At 42.5% G+C, this 21,739-nt stretch overlaps 1 pseudogene; it reads left to right on the top strand.

Annotated features, from left to right (window-relative positions):
• The first annotated feature begins 248 nt into the window (after positions 1-248).
• Positions 249-8,650, top strand: LOC148009230 (mitochondrial succinate-fumarate transporter 1 pseudogene; annotated as a pseudogene).
• Positions 8,651-21,739: the final 13,089 nt, after the last annotated feature.

Genomic DNA, 21,739 nt, shown 5'->3' with positions numbered 1-21,739 from the left:
AGGCATAGTCCAATGAGATGATGCTGAGCGAAGAAGAGGAAAGCAAAGAACAAGAAGAGCAAACTAGCCGGGGAAAGGCTAAGAAAACAAAAAAGAAAACTGCACAAGAATAGCAGGAAGAGAAGAAGAGGAGACAAGAAAAGGCGAACTTGCAAAAGGCTTGCTGGGAGTCCAGAAAGGCTAAGGAGGAGAGGAAGAGAAAGCAAGAAGACGAGGAGGAGGAGCTGAGAAAAAAAGAGGAGGAAGACATGGCCCTCTCCATGTTCAAGCTCATTGAGCAGCAGCCCAGACACGATGAACCGGAACCCACGAGCCCCATCAAAGATGAGGGGCTTAACTCAAGCACCTATGTGCCTGAGCTCATTCCACCTGCAGTGCAAGAAGGCAAGGGCAAGGCCCTGATCACGCCCATACCCACCCTCATGACGCCCACCATCACCACCACCATCTCCACTCCCAGTTCTATGACCCAAGTGGATGCCAACAGCAACCTAATGGCTTGGGTCCATTACTTTGTAAATAAGGAAATGGGCCAAGGAGTAGGAGAAGGAACCCCCCTGGTAGGGACCAAAAGACCATACAGAAGCTGAGTCAAGGTGAGACCCTAAGAAGCAAAAGGTGGCAGGCTCTACAACCTCTGTCCCCACAACAGAGAAGCCCTGCCTGAAGACTATGAACAATACGTCAAAGAGCTCCTCTCTCAACTAGAGAGAGCTAAGGAGGAGAAGAGAACCACGATAGCAGATATTGAAGTTGAAAAGGAGGCCATGGTGGCATTTCTAGCTGGAGAGAACACGCCAAATGGCCATGGCCCCCCCAAAGGGAAGTGAATGAGCTGAAAGAGCAGCTACAAGCTAAGGAAGAGACAGAAGCTGAATGGCAGGTGTGCTTGAATGGAGAAATCGAGGCCACGCAATGCCTATGACAGCACAATGAAGAGATTGTGGCACTCTATGAAGGTCTGCAAGCTCAAATGGAGAAGCTCACTAAAGCCATAGAAGAGTTGGAGGAGCTGAGGGAGGAAAGAGCTCGCAGGTGTGAAACAGAGATGGAGAGACTAACTCAAGAGGCTACTATGGCACAAGAAGAGCAACAACAGCTAAGGGCAGAAATGGAAGACCAAGAACAAAGGCTGATAGTGCTAGCCCAGAGACAGGGGAAAGCCTCGAAGACATGAATAAGAGGGCAGAGGAATGGGCCAATCAGAATAAAAAAAGGGTCAAAACTTTGGCGCATCGCCTTGCTCAAGCCAAAAAAGAAAATATACTTGCTGAAAGCAGAGTGGAGGCTGCCCAAGTGAGCTTCCACACCCAACAATGCGCCTTTCTAGAAACCCTATTAGACGTCACCCAAGCAAAGGAGCGAGAGTCCATAGAGGCAATGAAAAAGAAACTGGGAATGGCTCATAGGGCGCTGAAGGCTGGACTACAGATGCCACCACAATCTACTAGAGTTGGTCGAAGCCTAGAAGAACAATGCCATTATCTCCTATTGGTAGGATTAACCTCATATGAAGTGGATGCACTTGCGTTCCTCGAAGAGGAGTAGCAAGAGCCAAGCCAAGAAAGGGAGGTGGACATGAACTTTGAAATGGGACCACATGAAGATGAGCTTTTCCCACCGCCTCCTTCCCTAGGGCCTGAAGAGCAACAACACACAAACACCTTTGCGAAAAGAAAGGCCGCACTAAGAGAAAGAAGAAAAAAAATGGTGGAGGAGACAAGGAGAAAATGGAATGCCAAGGGACTTAGGGCACCCATGCACCTATCCCATCATGTGTGGATGACACCCCAGCAAGCTTTTACGCCAACCTCTTAATCTGGGAGAGGCAAGAAATGTCTAGGAGCCCCTTTGACCTCAACTTCCAATTCCCCACCACCCTACATAGAGTGTCACCTATCAAGGTGGTGGAGGAGGTGATTAACATCAAAAGCAGGCTCGGACAAAGATGGTTGGAGGAGAGAGAGTTGAACCCCACATTATGGGCCACAGAAGATGCCAAATTTTGGCAAAATAAAGTTTTTGAAGTATCACAATCTATGCCCGCCTACAAATGCCAACATGGAGAAGAAGGGTCTACGACACCAACCTGGACACTTGGATGGCTTTTTGCAACACTCAGCCCTTCGAGCGGAATGACCCAACCTTTATGCCTTACCCTCAAAGGGTGGGAGTGAATTTTGACTCCGGTGCCCACAGCCTTTATGATTTCCATGTAATCTATAATCCTCACTGTACTACATATGAAGATGCCCTCGTCTTCATGTCAAAAAACTTATATGATACTCTTATCCAATTCACTAACCAATTCTCGTCATGCCCTGACCCCACCTTTATTACCACTTGTAATTACCTTAGATTGCTTAGGATACTCCTTAGGCAATACCCCACCCTGTAGGAGCGTGGCCTCCCAATGCTCCACTTTGATCCTAATGCTATAGATAGTTGCGTGATGGATCAGCTAATGATGCGACATTAGGGCCAAAAACGCTTCAAAAAATGCACTTTTGTTAATCACGCAATTAAGGAAAGGGCCAAAGAGAGTTCGCCACGTGTGCAAGAATATGGTATTCTTGTCTCCTCTTTTTTAGAGATAGTGGAGTCCATTTCGTGATTCTCTCTTCTTTTTTAGCCAAACCCCCTAAAGTCTGACATGTTTTGGAGTCCCAAAGACGTTATTTACTTACAAATCTGACAAAATACGTGACAGAGATGTGATGAAATTAATAATGAGTTTTTTGAAAGTCGGAAGATCTTTCAATATTGTTTTTGGCGCCCAATACATACTCATTTGGGTTCTTGGCGCTACTTTTTAGTTCATTCACCCCTCTTTGAGCTTCTTTCTCTGCGCTTTCTTTCTTTTCATGGCTTCCTCCAGGTGCCCTTCTCGTTTAATACACTCTTGCACAGTCTATAGCCAGGGAGTAGATGGAAATTTTGAGTCCAAAACCTTTGCTGTAAACGATTGGGTTACCATGCTGCCTTCTTGCAAGGGCTCTCATAAGGTGAAAAGAAGAAAACGAGAAGATATAAAACATCACTGGAAGGGGCGTATCATTGCCTTCAAAATTATGCCCGAAGGCTAGTTTGTCAAGGTGCAACATGTTTACATGGCCAAGGATATGCACTTGCCTCCAAACGAACGTGTTCCCCAACAAACACATTGTAAGTTATAAGTTGAATAACGTATATAATTCTTTTCCATTTATGTAAGTTCTAACAAACGGTTCGTCATTGTAGATATCTTTCCGTCAACAAGTATTGAATGGCAACCTGTGGAAAGCCTAAGTGGGACTTTCCATGCCATTCATAAGGTATTGGCAGACATTATTTATGCCAATCAAACTGTGTCTTTTTATAGTGAATGCAAGGTTTTTATATATTATGCACAGTATGTGGTTCCCTCTAAAGCGGATAGGTATGGGAATATCGAAGATTTGCCATTGCCAAGTCTTTCATCTCTAAACTGGGAGATTCTTGACAAGGTAACGGTGCAGAGTTTCAAATTCAAAATATCTCAGGATATTAAAAAGTCCATGACAACTGGAAGGATCTCAAGAAGAATACGTTTATCATGGTTTGTACCCCTCCATATCTTCGTGGCTTGCTTCAAAACAGCAAATTTACAAAGAACGAAGGTATCCTGGCTAAGTAGAAACTTTTCGGAAGAGGATTTGGACAACACTATAGGGATGCATTGGAAATCTAGAGAGTGCGATCATAAGGGTGATATCTTGAGGTGTAGTGCATGCCCTCAATCCTTGGCTTTGGCTTACAGTATCCCTCGCCAAACTCTTGCTTTGGGCTTTGATTACAAGAGATACAAACTAAGATTGGGTATTTGGGTTCCCTTGGATTCCGATACAGATTACACACCATATAAACTTGCGGTGCACGTTTTGCCGCCTGAAGAAGTAAAGAAGGTGAATGTTACTTCCAATTGGAGTCTGAAATATGTGAGGGATACCTTGGAATTGCTAGACAATACATCCCCTAGATATAAGTTCAAAGTGAATGGTGTAACAATTGGTAAAAGAGCCGAGCGCTCTTTCTTTTGTACGAGTTGTTTGTCTCCCACAATTGTGAGTTTTGAGCCTTAAGAATGAAAAACTTGGCAGGAATTTATCTTAATAGAATGTCCTTAATATATTTTTTAATGGGAACTCATAAGGAAGCAAGTTGCCTTTCGAATGTGTATAAATAAAATGTACATTACATTAGATTTACAAGTGAAAATTTTCATTACACAATGAGGTACAAAAATTGCATAAAAATGTACAAAGCCAAAATAATAAGGCTCGTGTATGCTTATGTTTGCTATTTTCATTCTTTATCGATTTCTTCAAAGATATTTTTTCTCACAGGGCCTTTCTTTGATTGTTGAAAAAATTTCACCTTTACAGGTAGTCTCTTTTCTTGGGGCTTAAGAGGGGATGGATCAAATTTAAGAGGAGAGAGCATTGGCATTCCTTTTTTCTTAGACTCTGCAGCAGTGGTCCCATTGCATTTGCCCTTGCCTTTACCATTGCCATTGTCCTTACCCTTTCCCTTGACCTTTCCCTTGCTTGTGCCCTTGGCCATTGAAGTTTTGGGAGGAAGAGGGGAGTCAGGATCATACAGTGTGATTGCCTTGTCCAGAATCAGCTCGATGCATCTCTCCCTTATCCACCAAACATATGATTCGGGATAGTCCTTACACTGTAAGAATAAATGTTATAAGTCAGTGAAAAGAAATCATGATAAGGGTTGCACAAACATCAAATGAAATTAACTTACATTCACTCCTTCTATTTGTAACAACTTTGAATCCACTGTTCTGCAAATGTTTGAGATTACTCTCCATCCACAAGAATGCGCATCGCTTTGCAATGGAACTTCTTGTAGAAGAAAAGTATAGGGCCTTTGAGGATCAGCAAGATCCTCGTATGTTGTATCCAAAAATGTAGAAACGAGTCTACCAGCACTGCAAAAGGAAGCTTTGTAAGTTCAAAATATTCTTTATAAATAAAATCAAAGTAAGTAATTTTCTTTCAACATACATTCGTGCTTGACCATGAACACCGCTGAGAGAATTCATAAAGATAATTTCCCTTGAAAGACAATTAATGTAGATGAGACTCCAATGCCCTCTGCAAATTCATAAAAGAGGTGAGTAGAAGGGTGAAAGCAAATGAATATAAATTTTCCTCTACAGAAAAAGAAAAATACCTTTCTACATAAGGGAAAAAGATGTGGTAATTTGTCACACTATCGAAGCTACGAAAAAATGGTGAAATATTAGAACCAGATTTTGCAAAAAGTTCCACAGAGAGAAGTGGATCAACAATGTATATGGTTCTTCGGATATCGAGAGTGAGCGAGGAGACCAATGCCCTGCAGACAATAGCAAAAGCTATTCAATACAAATTTCATCCAAAATATACTTGAACCAAAAAGACTTAACTTGCGCAAAAAAAATATATATAAACCTTACCTTATGCAACAAAAAACCACGGAGTCAGATAGTTGGACATCCCTTTTTTCCAACATGGGCTTGTCCTTGGGAGATATACTAAGATATTCCTCCTCAGGTTCCGCAGAGACATTCACAAGAATCTGCCCATACACTTTGCCCATCCTCTCGCTGTTGACGGGAGCAAGTAATGCGGCTTTCCTCTTGTAAACATCGTCTTTAGTTTCAAGCACCTCCTGATTTTTTTCACTCAAGAAAGCCTCCTGCTGGGTGGCACCCCTTGTAGGGTAAAGGTGAGTAACATCCTCAACATTTAGCTTTTTCTCTTTCCTGGACAATTTTGGGGGAATGTTAAGGATTTCAAAGGCTTTTTTATCATTGGATGGCAAGGGCCTCAGCACTTTGTCAAACCTATACCTGACTCTGCTGATGATGCTGAAATCTTTATTCATAAGGGTGATCCTATGAGCATGGGCGGCAGCAATGTAAGCGTCGTTCATGAAATCAATAACAAAATCTTCTGCGGTGTCGTATTGCTGCGCATTCGAGGTGTGTAAACCACCCAAAAGTTGTGCATGAGATTTGTTACTTTGTACATACTTAGTTGTTATGTTTGCTCTTTCATTCTATGCCGAAGATGGAGAAGAATAAGGTTTTTGATAGATTGGAAACTCGAGATGCAATCTCATGGGCTACACTTATTTCAAGATATGCCGAATATGGACTTTGTGAGGAAGTACTAAACTAATTCCAAGAGATGCAAGTCGAAGTACATTGGTGGATATGTTTGCCAAATGTGAGAGCTTACTTGATGTTTAGCATACCTCAGAATGGTGCAATATAACTAGTAGGAGCATCAAGACAGGCTTGATTATGAGTGTCATTGTATCACAGTGGACTTGGGCAGCTACTATTTTGCAAAGCTCTAATGTTACATAGGAGCACGGTGGCCATGGTCATGAGCACACACAGGTGCATGCATATGTGACTACACACGCATCGGAGGAGAAGGAAGAAGCTAAAACTCCTACAAGATCTAGAATAGATGGTTTAAAATTGAACCAAGAATAATAATATGGGAGTTACAAAGGTTAAAGAGGGGATTTTGAATGGTTAAAGAAGATGTGGATCAGGCTGGAAAAAGAAAAGCTTTTGATCTATTTTTGAAAGAGGAGCTTTTTGAATCGGGAGAGAGAGGGAAAATAGAAAAAGGAGGAAAGAAAGATGGGAGGAGGAGGCAGAAACAGAGGAGGGAGAGAGCGGAAATAGATGAGGGAAGAAGAGGAGCCTATTTTGGAGCAAGGAGATGACATCGGAGCTCACCAGTTTTAGAGGGACACGGGAGAAAGGGACGCTGAGAAAGGAGGATGTGAAGGAGGGAAATAGACGGGAAAAAGGAGAAACAGAGGATTAGAGAGGAGGGGAATGTTTTTGGGAGCCGACGAGAGGGGGGGGAGTCCGAAACTGATCCTTCGAAGAACAGACCTCCAACGAAGTCAGAGGATGTGCACGGACCAACGACTTGCGCTAACCAGCAACTCACAATTGATAAGAATGTGATAACAAGTGAGCAAACAGCTGGAGGTTTATCTAGACACAGCCCTGGGTTATCTGGAAGTCCAATTCAACCACCTGTGAGAAGCCCTTACCCCCGTTCAGGCTTGATAAGCACAGGATCTCTTGGTCCCCCTCAATCAAGTGTCTCACGCTTCAAGCTCGATAACCGCACGACAGTATTTCGCATTCTTCCACCTCTTCCAGAGGGCATCTCAGATGTCAAAATTCTTAAAGAACACTTTCTGAATTTCGGAGAGTTATCAAGTTTAGAAGTGGAGGATAAGGATCAAAAGTCAGAGGACAGCCTTGCAAGGAACAGTTCAATTCGATTAACATTCAACTCCAGGCGTGCTGCAGAAAATGCCTTTATCCAAGGTAGGTGGTTTCAAGGGACATCTTTCCAGGTAGCATGGGTCAATCCTGCAACACCTCCAGCTACTAACAAGCAGGAGGAAGAAAGGATAAGGGGAGAAGAAAGGCAGAAACAGGGGAGGAGAGTACGGGACGGAGAAGAAAAGGATGGATCTGACACAGGATGGGGGAAAAGGAGAGAACAGGTACAACAAGAGGGGAAGATAATTTCTGCCAACGAGTTTGATAAGTCTGGGGGATACATACAATCGCAAGTGCAAATGCTAGTAACATGAAAACTGCGAACAGCTGAAGTGCTTTGCCGTGAAGTGTGGAAGTTTCCTCTTCGTCTTTCACCACAGAGTAGTCAGTGAACGGTGCTGAATTCTGGATATAGGAAGGAAAGGATTTCGGGGGAACTGGCGGGATTGTGGAAGCATGCTGTCTGCAGCCAATAGATGTCATTAAGACACGATTTCAGTTAGACAGAGGTGGTCATTATAAGGGAATCTTGCGCTGTGGAAAGTCAATTGTCCAGCAAGAAGGAGTAAGAGCTTTATGGAAGGGTCTCACTCCATTTGCAACACACTTAATCCTGAAGTATACTCTGCGGATGGGATTAAATGCAGCTCTGCAGATAGCATTCAAGGATCCTGAGACCGGAAAGATTAGCCATATTGGCAGATTGGCTGCGGGATTTGGTGCAGGTGTCCTGGAGGCCCTTGTGATTGTGACTCCTTTTGAGGTTGTGAAGATCAGACTTCAGCAGCAACGAGGATTGTCTCCACATTTGTTACGCTACAAAGGTCCTATCCATTGTGCTGCAACAATTATCCGGGAGGAAGTGGTTCTTGGTTTGTGGGTTGGTGCTGCTCCTACAGTCATGAGAAATGGTGTAAATCAAAGTGTAATGTTCAGTGTGAAAAATGCATTTGACGCAGTCGTGTGGAATAAACACGAGGGTGATGGATGTGTTATACAACCTTGGCAGTCCATGATCTCAAGTTTTGTAGCAGGTTTTGCGGGGGGTGTGTGTACTGGCCCTTTGATGTTGTAAAAACTCGGTTAATGGCTCAGAAGACTGATGAGTTGGGAAGGTTACGTTACACAGGCATGATTCATGCAATTAGATTGATTTACAAAGAGGAGAGTTTACTTGCCTTATGGAAAGGATTGCTACCTAGATTAATGAGGATCCCACCTGGACAAGCAATCTGTGGAAACAGTAGCTTTCTTCGGCAACACCATCATCGAATGGCAAAAATGATAGTCCTTACCTTTCTGAGATAACCTTTCGGATGATAATGCAGGCTCCTGTTTTCCTTTCCCAGAAAATGGAAATGCTTCCTCTATGCTCACACAATATGACATTGAGGATGTTCAAGAACACTGTAGACTCTTATAACAGTTTCATAGCAGGAAATTGTCTTCCTCTATGGAAGATTTTGCCTTTCTCTCAGTTTTCAATGATGTAATGGGAAAGACTTCTTCTCTACTAAGAAGTTACTATCAGTTCCAGAGTTTATTGTTATGTTACTACAGAAAATGATAAAGGAGTTGGTTGGCTTGAATTTCAAGGATTTTGTGACCCTTCTCTCAGTTTTTCAGTGTTAAAGCAAACCTTCGAAAAGAAAGTGAAGTCCATTTGTTTAAAGTCTATGATGCAGATGAAGAGGGGAAAATGATTCGTGAAGACATTTTGGAAGTTCTCTATGACTTATCAAGCTTTTTCCTTTCCGAAGAACTAGGCCAACAAGTCTGTTTGCTACATTCAAGAGACTAAAGGCTTGAACAAATTGATTATAGGGTCATTTTCTGACATTGCATTCACAAATTGAATCTTGATCTTGTTTGATTGATCTTCTATCTTGGACCAATAACCTCTGTGGTTGCGACATTACTTTCACAAAACCTTCGACATCTTTGGTGAACCCGACGTGAAAGCGTCGCAGAAATTTCAGGATGGGAGACACTTCAGCCTCTATTTCAGCTTCCTCTACAACTCCAGCTGCCTCTACTTCAGCTCCATCAATGACTGTTGCGTCAAGTACTTCAACGGAGGATCTAAAACAGATTTTGCAGAATATGTCCATGTATATGCAGCTCCAAAATCAGCAAACACAAATGTATATGCAGCAGCAACAACAATTGCATCAACAGCAGTTGTCTCAGCAAAGGCAACTCTATTCAGAGCAGGAGAATGCAAATAGCGCGACTAAGGCTATTGAAGCAGTTGAGAGTGAGAAGAAGCTATTTGACGGGCGTAATGTTTCAGCATATTTGAAGACATATGAGATCAAGATGGGGTTTTTTGGAGTTCCTGCTGGACTTATGAGTAAGTACTTTCTTCGTCTTGTCACACCTGCTTTGAGAATAAAAGTGACTGATTTGTTTATTCAAAATACACATTGGCAAGATTTTAAGAAGGCTCTTAAAGAAGAATATTTCCTTGAGGACTTTGGTATGGCTACTCGACAGTCATTCCGAGAGTGGGTTTACATGCCAAACAAAGGTCTTGCTGCTTCAGAGTTGATTCGAGAATTTGAAGAAAGGTATAGTCAGCTTGATGCCATTGAACAAAGAGCATTAGATGTTGAAAAAGTTGAACTTTTCTTGCAAGCTGCAGATCCTGCTCTTCAAGAAGAATTGGGTGAGCTTCTTGAAGATCGCACGAAGCCTATGGGTCTTAAAACTGATTGGCAGGATGCTCAGGATGCAGTCTCGACATTGACTAAGAGGAGGATATGGAAGACTCGCCTACAGAATGGTTCCATGACACCTACACCATCATCTGCTCATATGCCTACTTCTATCCCTGTTATTTCTTCTCCTCCTCAGCCAGTTTCTTGGCCTATGCCAGTGCCTACTGTTTCTACTCCATCTATTCCTCCTGTTCCACGACCGATGCCTACACCTTCTGCTCCAAAACCATCCGCTCCATCAGTGCCTACTTCTATTGATGACATAATCAAAGGTATCACAGATTTGACACTTGAGTCAGTCAAAGCGGAGTTGGTGGGTAAGTTGAAGGAGCAGTTTGCTTCGACTGTGCCTACTACTTCTTCCAGTGTTCCTACTGCACCTAGGAGTGCTCCTAGTGCTCCTAGGAGAGATTGGAGATGTATTTGGTGTGATAGTACGGAGCATCAGCATTGCAGGGATTGTGACTCTTTCTAGGATGCAAGGAGGCAGAATTTGGTATATTGGGGGCAAGATGGTAAGATTTGGTTGACTGAGACAGGAGCTCCACTTGCTACCAACTTTGGTAAAGGTGGAATGAAGAAGTTAGTGGAGGACATGGCTGCGCGTACTTCTTATGTGACGGCTAGAGGTGATGCTCCTGCATATGGAGTACAGATTGAGAAGGGATTGGAGACTCAGTCCGCACTATGGACTTATGCTATGGAGACTGCAAACAAGGGGAAAATTCAGCAAACTGTTTTGACTAGCGCAGGCTCTAGCATCAGATCAGAGACAGGATGGGACTCGCCTGTTGACAGGTATTCTATTTATGCTTATTTGGCTAAATCTCATGGTGCAGATGTATTTGTTGAGGAGAAGCGTAAGAGGGATGAAGAAAATCCAAGTGCAACTAAGAAGACTAGAGGGGGTGAGTTTGTTACTCCACCTACTGCAGGACCATCTTCAAAACCAGGGCCAGATTGACAGATGGAGGATGCTCAAAAGAGAGAAAAGAGGCAAGAGCCTAGAGAGAGAAAGCAGCCAGGATTCAGATTGATGTCCGATATTGAGACATCTACAGACATGAAGAAAATCTTTAATGATAAGATACTTGGCAGTGAGGTGACTTTCACTATTTCCGAGATTTTGGGCATCTCAAAAAGAGAGATTCAGGATCAGTTTCAGGAGGTCCTGAAGAGGAAAAGACATGCATTGGCTACCACTGATATACAGGGAGTTTTGATTAGAGAGTTGGATGATGATGATGATGAGGTTATGGTTGATAATGCTTCTGTTTTGCCGCAGGTAGAGAAGAGGGTTCAGCCTATGCATTATGCTGAAATTGATGAGCCTGTTTTGATACCGCGTAGTCACTTTTCGCGGAGCCATTGGGCTAGGGCAACTACAGAGACGATGGTAAAGGTTGGAGAAAAACAGGTGCCTTATGTTGCATTGGTTGATCATGGGTCAGAGATTAATCTCATTGTTCGTGGAGTTTATGAGAGTAACAGATGGCCTATGGATGTAGAGCATGGGTGGCGTATGAGAGCCGCCAATAACACTGCAGGTGATTTATATGCTGCTTGCCCTAGTGTCAGGGTTTCTATTGGTGATGTAGAGGAGGATTTTCATTTCTTTGTGTAGGATTCATGCTCGTATCCCATAATTCTTGGACAGCCATTCATTACAGAGATGCGTATGGAAACAAAGGTCATGGATGATGGATCTGCTTATGCACGGATTCGCAGTAAAGATGGTATGAGAGCAGTTCAGTTTATGACTGTATGTGTGAACCATGTTAGAAACAGGGATACTCTCAGAGATGCACCCTTACCCACTGTGAGGGATTCGGGTTTTCATTAGGTACCGCCGTTTCGCGAGACGACGGTGGTACAGAGGAGAGGAGATTGGAGTTCTCGCCTCCTGGCAGCAGTGTTTTCTCCTCCGGTTATGTTGGGATTTCAGTAAACAGTTCGATGAGCTATCAGAAGACTTCTAGATTGTCTAGAGCTGCCAGGCAGTATATATGCAGGAAGGAGAAAAATTTGGAAAATGCAGGAATTTTGGAGGATGATGAGCACATAGATGGTATGTATGACAGTGTGATTTGTGCAGATACGATGACAGAGATGGGAGATATGCTGAAAACTGATATGCTGAATTGTCATGGTAATGTATTAGTGCAGTCCCTGGACATGTTTCATGAAATTGCAGATTTTGTGTCACAGATTGAGTCAGAAGCTGAGGAAACTCAGCAAAGAGTGTTGAGTGCTGAAGAAATTCAGCAAACAGAGTTTCCAGCTGGCTATGATCAGCTTTCAGAGAGACAGAGGGCTGAAAATTTTCAGCCAACAGAGTTTATTGCTGAAATATTTCAGCATTCAGAGTTTGGGGCTGTTCCTATGCAGTCCATAGAGCAGAGGGCTGAGAATATTCAGCCATTGGAGTGCAGAATTACTGATTTACAGCAAGGTTTATGTAATGCAGAAGAACATAATGAAGCCAGGGTTGACACGAAATACAAGACTGTGGATAAGAAGGTGGATTTTATAGGCAAGATTATGGAGTATTGTTCTACCACTTCAGAGATACAGAGATTCATTGGAGCTTGTATGTTTTACATGATTTGGACACCCCATTTTGCACACATAGCAGATTGTTTATATGAGCTGTTTCGAAAGGGGCAGAAACTATTTTGGGATGAAAGCCACACTAGAACCATGCAGAAAATGAGAAAGTTATTGCAGATTTTTTGGAAGATGGTGAAAAGATGGTTTGGGCCGTACATAGTCAGACATGTCTTTGACAATGCAACATATGAGTTGACAGAATTGGATGAAACAGTGCTTAGAGTGCCTATTGCTGGGAAAAGAATCAAGATTTTCAAGAAAAGAGATGATGAGGATTATGCATTGGAAGAATTTTCAAGAGAAGAGCAACGACAAGAAATTCCAATGGAAGAGACAGATGATATGACTGAAAATCTTATTGATCTACTGGAAATGCATAACGAAGAGATTGATTTGTTTGTGGATCTTGATGATAATGATCATGGGTAGTTGGCCCATCCGGAGGATGCGCAGGATTAGAGGGGGTGGATGTCGTATTGCTGCGCATTCGAGGTGTGTAAACCACCCAAAAGTTGTGCATGAGATTTGTTACTTTGTACATACTTAGTTGTTATGTTTGCTCTTTCATTCTATGCCGAAGATGGAGAAGAATAAGGTTTTTGATAGATTGGAAACTCGAGATGCAATCTCATGGGCTACACTTATTTCAAGATATGCCGAATATGGACTTTGTGAGGAAGTACTAAACTAATTCCAAGAGATGCAAGTCGAAGTACATTGGTGGATATGTTTGCCAAATGTGAGAGCTTACTTGATGTTTAGCATACCTCAGAATGGTGCAATATAACTAGTAGGAGCATCAAGACAGGCTTGATTATGAGTGTCATTGTATCACAGTGGACTTGGGCAGCTACTATTTTGCAAAGCTCTAATGTTACATAGGAGCACGGTGGCCATGGTCATGAGCACACACAGGTGCATGCATATGTGACTACACACGCATCGGAGGAGAAGGAAGAAGCTAAAACTCCTACAAGATCTAGAATAGATGGTTTAAAATTGAACCAAGAATAATAATATGGGAGTTACAAAGGTTAAAGAGGGGATTTTGAATGGTTAAAGAAGATGTGGATCAGGCTGGAAAAAGAAAAGCTTTTGATCTATTTTTGAAAGAGGAGCTTTTTGAATCGGGAGAGAGAGGGAAAATAGAAAAAGGAGGAAAGAAAGATGGGAGGAGGAGGCAGAAACAGAGGAGGGAGAGAGCGGAAATAGATGAGGGAAGAAGAGGAGCCTATTTTGGAGCAAGGAGATGACATCGGAGCTCACCAGTTTTAGAGGGACACGGGAGAAAGGGACGCTGAGAAAGGAGGATGTGAAGGAGGGAAATAGACGGGAAAAAGGAGAAACAGAGGATTAGAGAGGAGGGGAATGTTTTTGGGAGCCGACGAGAGGGGGGGGAGTCCGAAACTGATCCTTCGAAGAACAGACCTCCAACGAAGTCAGAGGATGTGCACGGACCAACGACTTGCGCTAACCAGCAACTCACAATTGATAAGAATGTGATAACAAGTGAGCAAACAGCTGGAGGTTTATCTAGACACAGCCCTGGGTTATCTGGAAGTCCAATTCAACCACCTGTGAGAAGCCCTTACCCCCGTTCAGGCTTGATAAGCACAGGATCTCTTGGTCCCCCTCAATCAAGTGTCTCACGCTTCAAGCTCGATAACCGCACGACAGTATTTCGCATTCTTCCACCTCTTCCAGAGGGCATCTCAGATGTCAAAATTCTTAAAGAACACTTTCTGAATTTCGGAGAGTTATCAAGTTTAGAAGTGGAGGATAAGGATCAAAAGTCAGAGGACAGCCTTGCAAGGAACAGTTCAATTCGATTAACATTCAACTCCAGGCGTGCTGCAGAAAATGCCTTTATCCAAGGTAGGTGGTTTCAAGGGACATCTTTCCAGGTAGCATGGGTCAATCCTGCAACACCTCCAGCTACTAACAAGCAGGAGGAAGAAAGGATAAGGGGAGAAGAAAGGCAGAAACAGGGGAGGAGAGTACGGGACGGAGAAGAAAAGGATGGATCTGACACAGGATGGGGGAAAAGGAGAGAACAGGTACAACAAGAGGGGAAGATAATTTCTGCCAACGAGTTTGATAAGTCTGGGGGATACATACAATCGCGAGTGCAAATGCTAGTAACATGAAAACTGCGAACAGCTGAAGTGCTTTGCCGTGAAGTGTGGAAGTTTCCTCTTCGTCTTTCACCACAGAGTAGTCAGTGAACGGCGCTGAATTCTGGATATAGGAAGGAAAGGATTTCGGGGGAACTGGCGGGATTGTGGAAGCATGCTGTCTGCAGCCAATAGATGTCATTAAGACACGATTTCAGTTAGACAGAGGTGGTCATTATAAGGGAATCTTGCGCTGTGGAAAGTCAATTGTCCAGCAAGAAGGAGTAAGAGCTTTATGGAAGGGTCTCACTCCATTTGCAACACACTTAATCCTGAAGTATACTCTGCGGATGGGATTAAATGCAGCTCTGCAGATAGCATTCAAGGATCCTGAGACCGGAAAGATTAGCCATATTGGCAGATTGGCTGCGGGATTTGGTGCAGGTGTCCTGGAGGCCCTTGTGATTGTGACTCCTTTTGAGGTTGTGAAGATCAGACTTCAGCAGCAACGAGGATTGTCTCCACATTTGTTACGCTACAAAGGTCCTATCCATTGTGCTGCAACAATTATCCGGGAGGAAGTGGTTCTTGGTTTGTGGGCTGGTGCTGCTCCTACAGTCATGAGAAATGGTGTAAATCAAAGTGTAATGTTCAGTGTGAAAAATGCATTTGACGCAGTCGTGTGGAATAAACACGAGGGTGATGGATGTGTTATACAACCTTGGCAGTCCATGATCTCAAGTTTTGTAGCAGGTTTTGCGGGGGGTGTGTGTACTGGCCCTTTGATGTTGTAAAAACTCGGTTAATGGCTCAGAAGGCTGATGAGTTGGGAAGGTTACGTTACACAGGCATGATTCATGCAATTAGATTGATTTACAAAGAGGAGAGTTTACTTGCCTTATGGAAAGGATTGCTACCTAGATTAATGAGGATCCCACCTGGACAAGCAATCTGTGGAAACAGTAGCTTTCTTCGGCAACACCATCATCGAATGGCAAAAATGATAGTCCTTACCTTTCTGAGATAACCTTTCGGATGATAATGCAGGCTCCTGTTTTCCTTTCCCAGAAAATGGAAATGCTTCCTCTATGCTCACACAATATGACATTGAGGATGTTCAAGAACACTGTAGACTCTTATAACAGTTTCATAGCAGGAAATTGTCTTCCTCTATGGAAGATTTTGCCTTTCTCTCAGTTTTCAATGATGTAATGGGAAAGACTTCTTCTCTGCTAAGAAGTTACTATCAGTTCCAGAGTTTATTGTTATGTTACTACAGAAAATGATAAAGGAGTTGGTTGGCTTGAATTTCAAGGATTTTGTGACCCTTCTCTCAGTTTTTCAGTGTTAAAGCAAACCTTCGAAAAGAAAGTGAAGTCCATTTGTTTAAAGTCTATGATGCAGATGAAGAGGGGAAAATGATTCGTGAAGACATTTTGGAAGTTCTCTATGACTTATCAAGCTTTTTCCTTTCCGAAGAACTAGGCCAACAAGTCTGTTTGCTACATTCAAGAGACTAAAGGCTTGAACAAATTGATTATAGGGTCATTTTCTGACATTGCATTCACAAATTGAATCTTGATCTTGTTTGATTGATCTTCTATCTTGGACCAATAACCTCTGTGGTTGCGACATTACTTTCACAAAACCTTCGACAGCTGCCTCTTGTAGGGCAAGAATGGCTGAGAGTTGCCACTTCTTATTTAGACCAGAGACAGTTGCCACTTGAGACAATCTATCAGAGATCTCTTTAACGACCCTTATAAAAGCACCTTTTGGAATGACATGCTGTGTAGCTCTCTGGGCTTTCCTTATCTCACTGAAACATCTCTGCATATAGAAGAACCTGGACTTCCTCTTTCTCTTTTGTGGCTTGGGAGGTTCAGTAGCTTCAGCAGATGTAGCCTCAGGTGCCATTGTAGGGAATGAGTCTTTCACAGGGCAAGAATCACCCTTTGCTTCCTCAACTTCAGGAGAAGAAACATTTATAGAAGATGTAAGGCCAACACCAGGTGTAGGGGGGATTTCTGTTGTAAAATGCTATGGGGCCTGTGATGGACCAGCTTCAGTAAACTTGGAAGAGGGCTCCTCCGCAGATTCATCAAATTTTAACTTTCTTTCACCCCCACTGTCCTTCCCATCCAGATACACTCTTCTTGCAGTTTGCTTTGTCCTTGCCATCCAGAAATGCAAAAATAACAACCAGAAGGACAATTCCAGAAATAGTAAATCAAACAGGCTAATTGGCGCGAAAAGGGACGAAATGAGCAATTCCGATACGGTGCGATATGAACAAAACGAGCACAATGGAACAGCGCCCTCGCTCCGTATTGGACACCAGAATGCCGATACGGAGCGATTCGAAGAAAACTAAGACTGCGTAATGACGCCCTCGCTCCGTATTGGCAATGCCATAAGGGTGAGACCGAACTGCTGATACGGCGCGATATGGAGCAAACGAACACAGCGTATGGACGCCCTCGCTTCGTATTGGCAGTGACAAAAGCGGAATGTCAATAGACTTGGTCCGTATTGGTGAGACCAAACTGTTGATACGGCGCGATATGGAGGAAACGAGAACAGCGTTCGGACGCCCTCGCTCTGTATCGGCACACCTCTTTTTTACTAGCGAATAAAGAGCCGATACAACGCGAGAGTTAAGAAACGGAAAAGAAGCAAGACTTGAATCGCACCGTATCGGTAAGCAAGGTGGGAAGAGCTCGAGAAATGAAAAGTGTACACGTAGGAAAAATCACCACTTATATACCCACGTCAATCATGATACGTGTCGCGGACACGTGTCCGATGCTGATTGTGCCACGTATCTGCATTTATGGTTCGTGTGCTACGTGTCAAGTAATGACCGGTCCACTTCTTTGCCACGTGGTTATCGACCACGTGTTGGCCAACGGCTACTGCCACGTGTCGAAAACCAACGGATACTGCCAGGTGGCATAATTCCGCGCCTACATAAGGGCGTGTTCCTTATCCGTACGTTTTTTTTTTTGTTTTTCGGGAGCTCTGTTTGTATTGCTAATACGGCTCGAGGGTGACTGTTTGCCTTCTTCGCTTTTCTCTCTTCGCGTCGTTTTGGAGGTTCTGCAGAGTCTTCTTTCAGTTCTCCTCTCAAGCTCATTCTGCCCAAGCTCGTGTGACCACCGTTGTGGCATTCACGCTTCTTACTGGAATCACCGATACGGCGCGAGGGGGCCTATCCGTCTGATTCGTTTCTCTCTTATCGCACCGTATCGGCAGAAGTTGTAAACATGTCTGAACCCATAGAATTCCTAGGATCCAAGGTTTCTCCAGGAACTGGTAAAAGAAGAAGGCTTTCAAAAGGCTCAAGGGCATCAACATGTGATTCTTTTTCCTCTCCATCCTCTGCCACCAGTGTGAGAAGGCCAAGTACATCTCCAGGGAAGCGAACGTCAGTAGTGAGAGGTCAAGGAGTATCAGAGCTCACTGATATCACTCCATCAGAGGCTACTTGATTTTATGCTTCAGAATGGAATGGATCTCTCATTCTATGGAGTTGTGAAAAATGTGTTTAATCCTGATTGGGAACTTGACAAAGTTCTAAAATCTTGTGAAAAATATATTGTGGTGGACTTTTTGGAGTTTGAAAATCTTGCAGGTCCTTCTGTTGAAGTTGGCACAATTGAATATGTCCATGTTCCCATTGGGTCAACAGGAAATGAGAATTCAGTATTTACTAAAAAGTGCAGGGCCCACTCTCTGGAGAGGTTTTATTCAAGAGACATATTTTGCTGCACTCATTCCAAAAACTGCAAGATGATGAGAAAATCTGCTGCTTTTATTGTTTTCAGCCTTGTCAAATACCCTGTGAAAGCTGAGGAGCAACAGTTGGAAGGAGCAAAGTCTGCGAGCTTTTGCATGTTAGATGATCTGGTAGATGAAAAGGAAACAGAGGAGGTTGTAGATACAGATTTTGAGGCTTCTATTGCTGAGAATTTGGATGTTTCTCACTTCAAAGCTGAGACTATCATTGAGGAGAGCCAAGGAGATACAAACCCTCAACCTGATGAGAGTTCTCACCATTTCGTTCCTTCCCTACCATGTATACCTTTCAAGGACAAGGAGTACATTTTACTGTCAGATATTCAAAAACTTTTTAATCTCAGGGAAGATTATTGTCTTGCAATTATTGTAGAGGCTTCTGATGCTGCAAATGGAATAATTGACACAGAAAATGAATCAAAGGAAGAGATTCTGAAACTTGATAAAGAAACTCTAGATGATAAGTTTATTGATGCTGGTGAGGCCCTCTCTCTTTGTTTTGAGAAGGCCAAAGAAGCTGAGAAAGAGTTGAGTATTACTGATGAGGACTTCGATCGCATTCAAAGCGAACTCGAGATTTCCAATTTTGGAAGAGAGGAGCCTGAATATGTTAAAGAATTGACTAACACCAATGAGACGGCATCATCAATTAATTTATGGAATCCATTTAAATTGGAGTACGATGAAAATCAAGTGGTAAGATAATTTTGAATTTGCGTTTACACATTGGTAGGTTTACATTTCATGCTCATTCAGTATGGGTTTTATTTGCATTTGGAGATTGCTGATACAGATAACTTCTTGGGGCCTAGTAAAGGATCGAGAGCTGCTAGTAACACCACCAAAGACATTGCACTCGGCCACTACTTGGCTAGGATTGACCCCGATTCCTTTTTTGTACTTCATAGTAGTTTCTCAGAGGATGCAGCATGGCCGATACTTTGTATTAAAGCTATTACAAGGCTTCTAGGTTTCTCAGGATTACAATATAATGCCCACAAAGTAATGTTTTTCGAAAAGACTGCAGCAATTAGGATTTTTGGCTACGGTCCAGGTTACTCTGCTTCTAGAGCAGGATACTTTTTGGCATTTTCATCCTACGCCTTAGCTGCAGACCGAACTGATGTAAAATCTATAGCTGGCTACAAGAGAAAAAAATTTCTACGATATAGAGGAAAGATTCCTGAGGAGGAAGAGAATGTGAGAGTTTTGGAAAACTAGCTTTGTATATATTCTTTCTTATATATAGAAGTGCGATTGCTCATGTGTCATTGTCGTCTTTTATTTGCATTCTTTGAAGTTGTCGTCGAAAAAACCAGTTGAATAGCTCCTCCAAAGCATTGCTTTTTGTAACTCCTCCCCCATGCCTTGTGCTTCGAAAATAACTTGTGCGTGCTTGATAGTGGGATTTTTCCATGCCTTGGTTGCTATAAGTTGCTAAGGGGCCATGCTCCTCCACAAAGAAAGGTCCATGAATATGAAGAATATGCTGCAATACAAAGTAACACAAATTTTATACCAATTGAAAAACCTATCAAAATAAGCCCATATTAAATCATTATTACTTTACCAGATAAAAAGTGATATCTTTTTCTCCCCATGCCTCTTTTATCGCCTGAACAAGCTTTGTGATTGATCTTTTGAACTCTTCTGCATATGTATATGTTGTCTTATGTTGCCTGAGGAGTTTCAGAAAAACATCAAGGTGTATCCAGACCTCCATTCTAAGAAACGCAAGCCTCGGCGTACTTGCAACATTTGTTGTGATCTCACATAACTCTCTCCAACACTCCCAAGCCGCATTCACCTGCCTTCCTGAATGGTTTCCTAAGAATCGTCTAGCTTTTGAGCCTCCCATAGAGACATCGGCCAATATATCTCTTGTTTTTCCTGAAAGTATTGGATCCTTTCTCAAGTGAACTTGGCCCCCATGAAATCCCATTTTCGATAGCAATGCCTCGCATTTATCAATACACTCATCTGATAAAGATAATGGCTTAATGGAATATGCATAGTCAAGATGCAACCTGAGAAGCTTATCGATTATTCTAATCTCTGCATGCAAAGTACAAATATGAACATTCTTAAGAGAGATGGAAAGAATGGGATCCCAGATGTCTTCTATGTTTTTAAATTTACTCAAATCTATAGAGTCTCTATTTGGGGCTCTTCTTACTGGTCGCAAACTACTCCAATCTTTGGATCCAATACTTTCCATGCAATAAATGCAATGATATTTTGCATTTGCACCATTACATATTCCAAGCATACATTTGATAGTTTTCAAATCAACACTCATATGCCATTCCACATTAAATTTACCAACCCCATCAACTACTAACATTTCGCCTTCACTTTGAGACTTAATGATATTTGGAATACCTGTATGGTTGAACAACCATTTCAACGTTTGATGATTTTGAATTGGTACCTGGGCTGCACCAATCCACCAAATCTCCATCTCGGATTGGATCTTATGCAATGGAGCTTTGCCCTCGCCATTGCCATGGTCCAATGGCATGTTCATGAGGCAAATGCTAATTCTTTCCATCTTCTGTCCCTTTTGAATCTGTGCTTCATCCAACTTCAAGGCAAACTTTAGAACACCATAACTTTCTTCTACTGTGATTTTATACATGTGAACCATTGCAATTTGCACCTTTTTTAGATCAACCCATATATTGTTAAACTCATTGTAATCAAAAATTGCCTGTTTTTTTTGTTTTTCATATGACATAGACCTTTCGATGTGAATGTAATGTCCAAAAACATGTGGAATCTTGTGATTCATGGAAATTCTTGCAGTGGAAACTGCAAGGGCTCGGGGCAATCCAAATGTAGTTACCCTATTGCGTTTAAGATTTTTAAACCATAATCCAGAGATAGCACGATAACCTTTTCGACTTATACCCACAGTATCACATGTCTCTACGATTTCATTTGCTTTCACTGTGCCTTTTAAATCCTTCACTAACTCTCTCAGAGTTGGACCTCTCAAATCCACATTTTCTGGTGACTTAAGAATCCTCAAAATGTCTTTCTTATTCATGGTTTCCTTCAAAAGTTTGATTCTTTCCTCATTCTCTCGGATATTTATGCCTAGTATGTTAGAGACATATTTCTTTGTAAGATTTAGTCTCATTTTCTTTGCTCTC

This window comes from Lygodium microphyllum, unplaced genomic scaffold (assembly GCF_053477565.2).
Source record: "Lygodium microphyllum isolate KBCC unplaced genomic scaffold, Lygodium_microphyllum_v1.1.10 scaffold_32, whole genome shotgun sequence".
Classification (NCBI taxonomy): Eukaryota; Viridiplantae; Streptophyta; class Polypodiopsida; order Schizaeales; family Lygodiaceae; genus Lygodium; species Lygodium microphyllum.
This window is presented reverse-complemented; position numbering and strand designations above follow the sequence as displayed.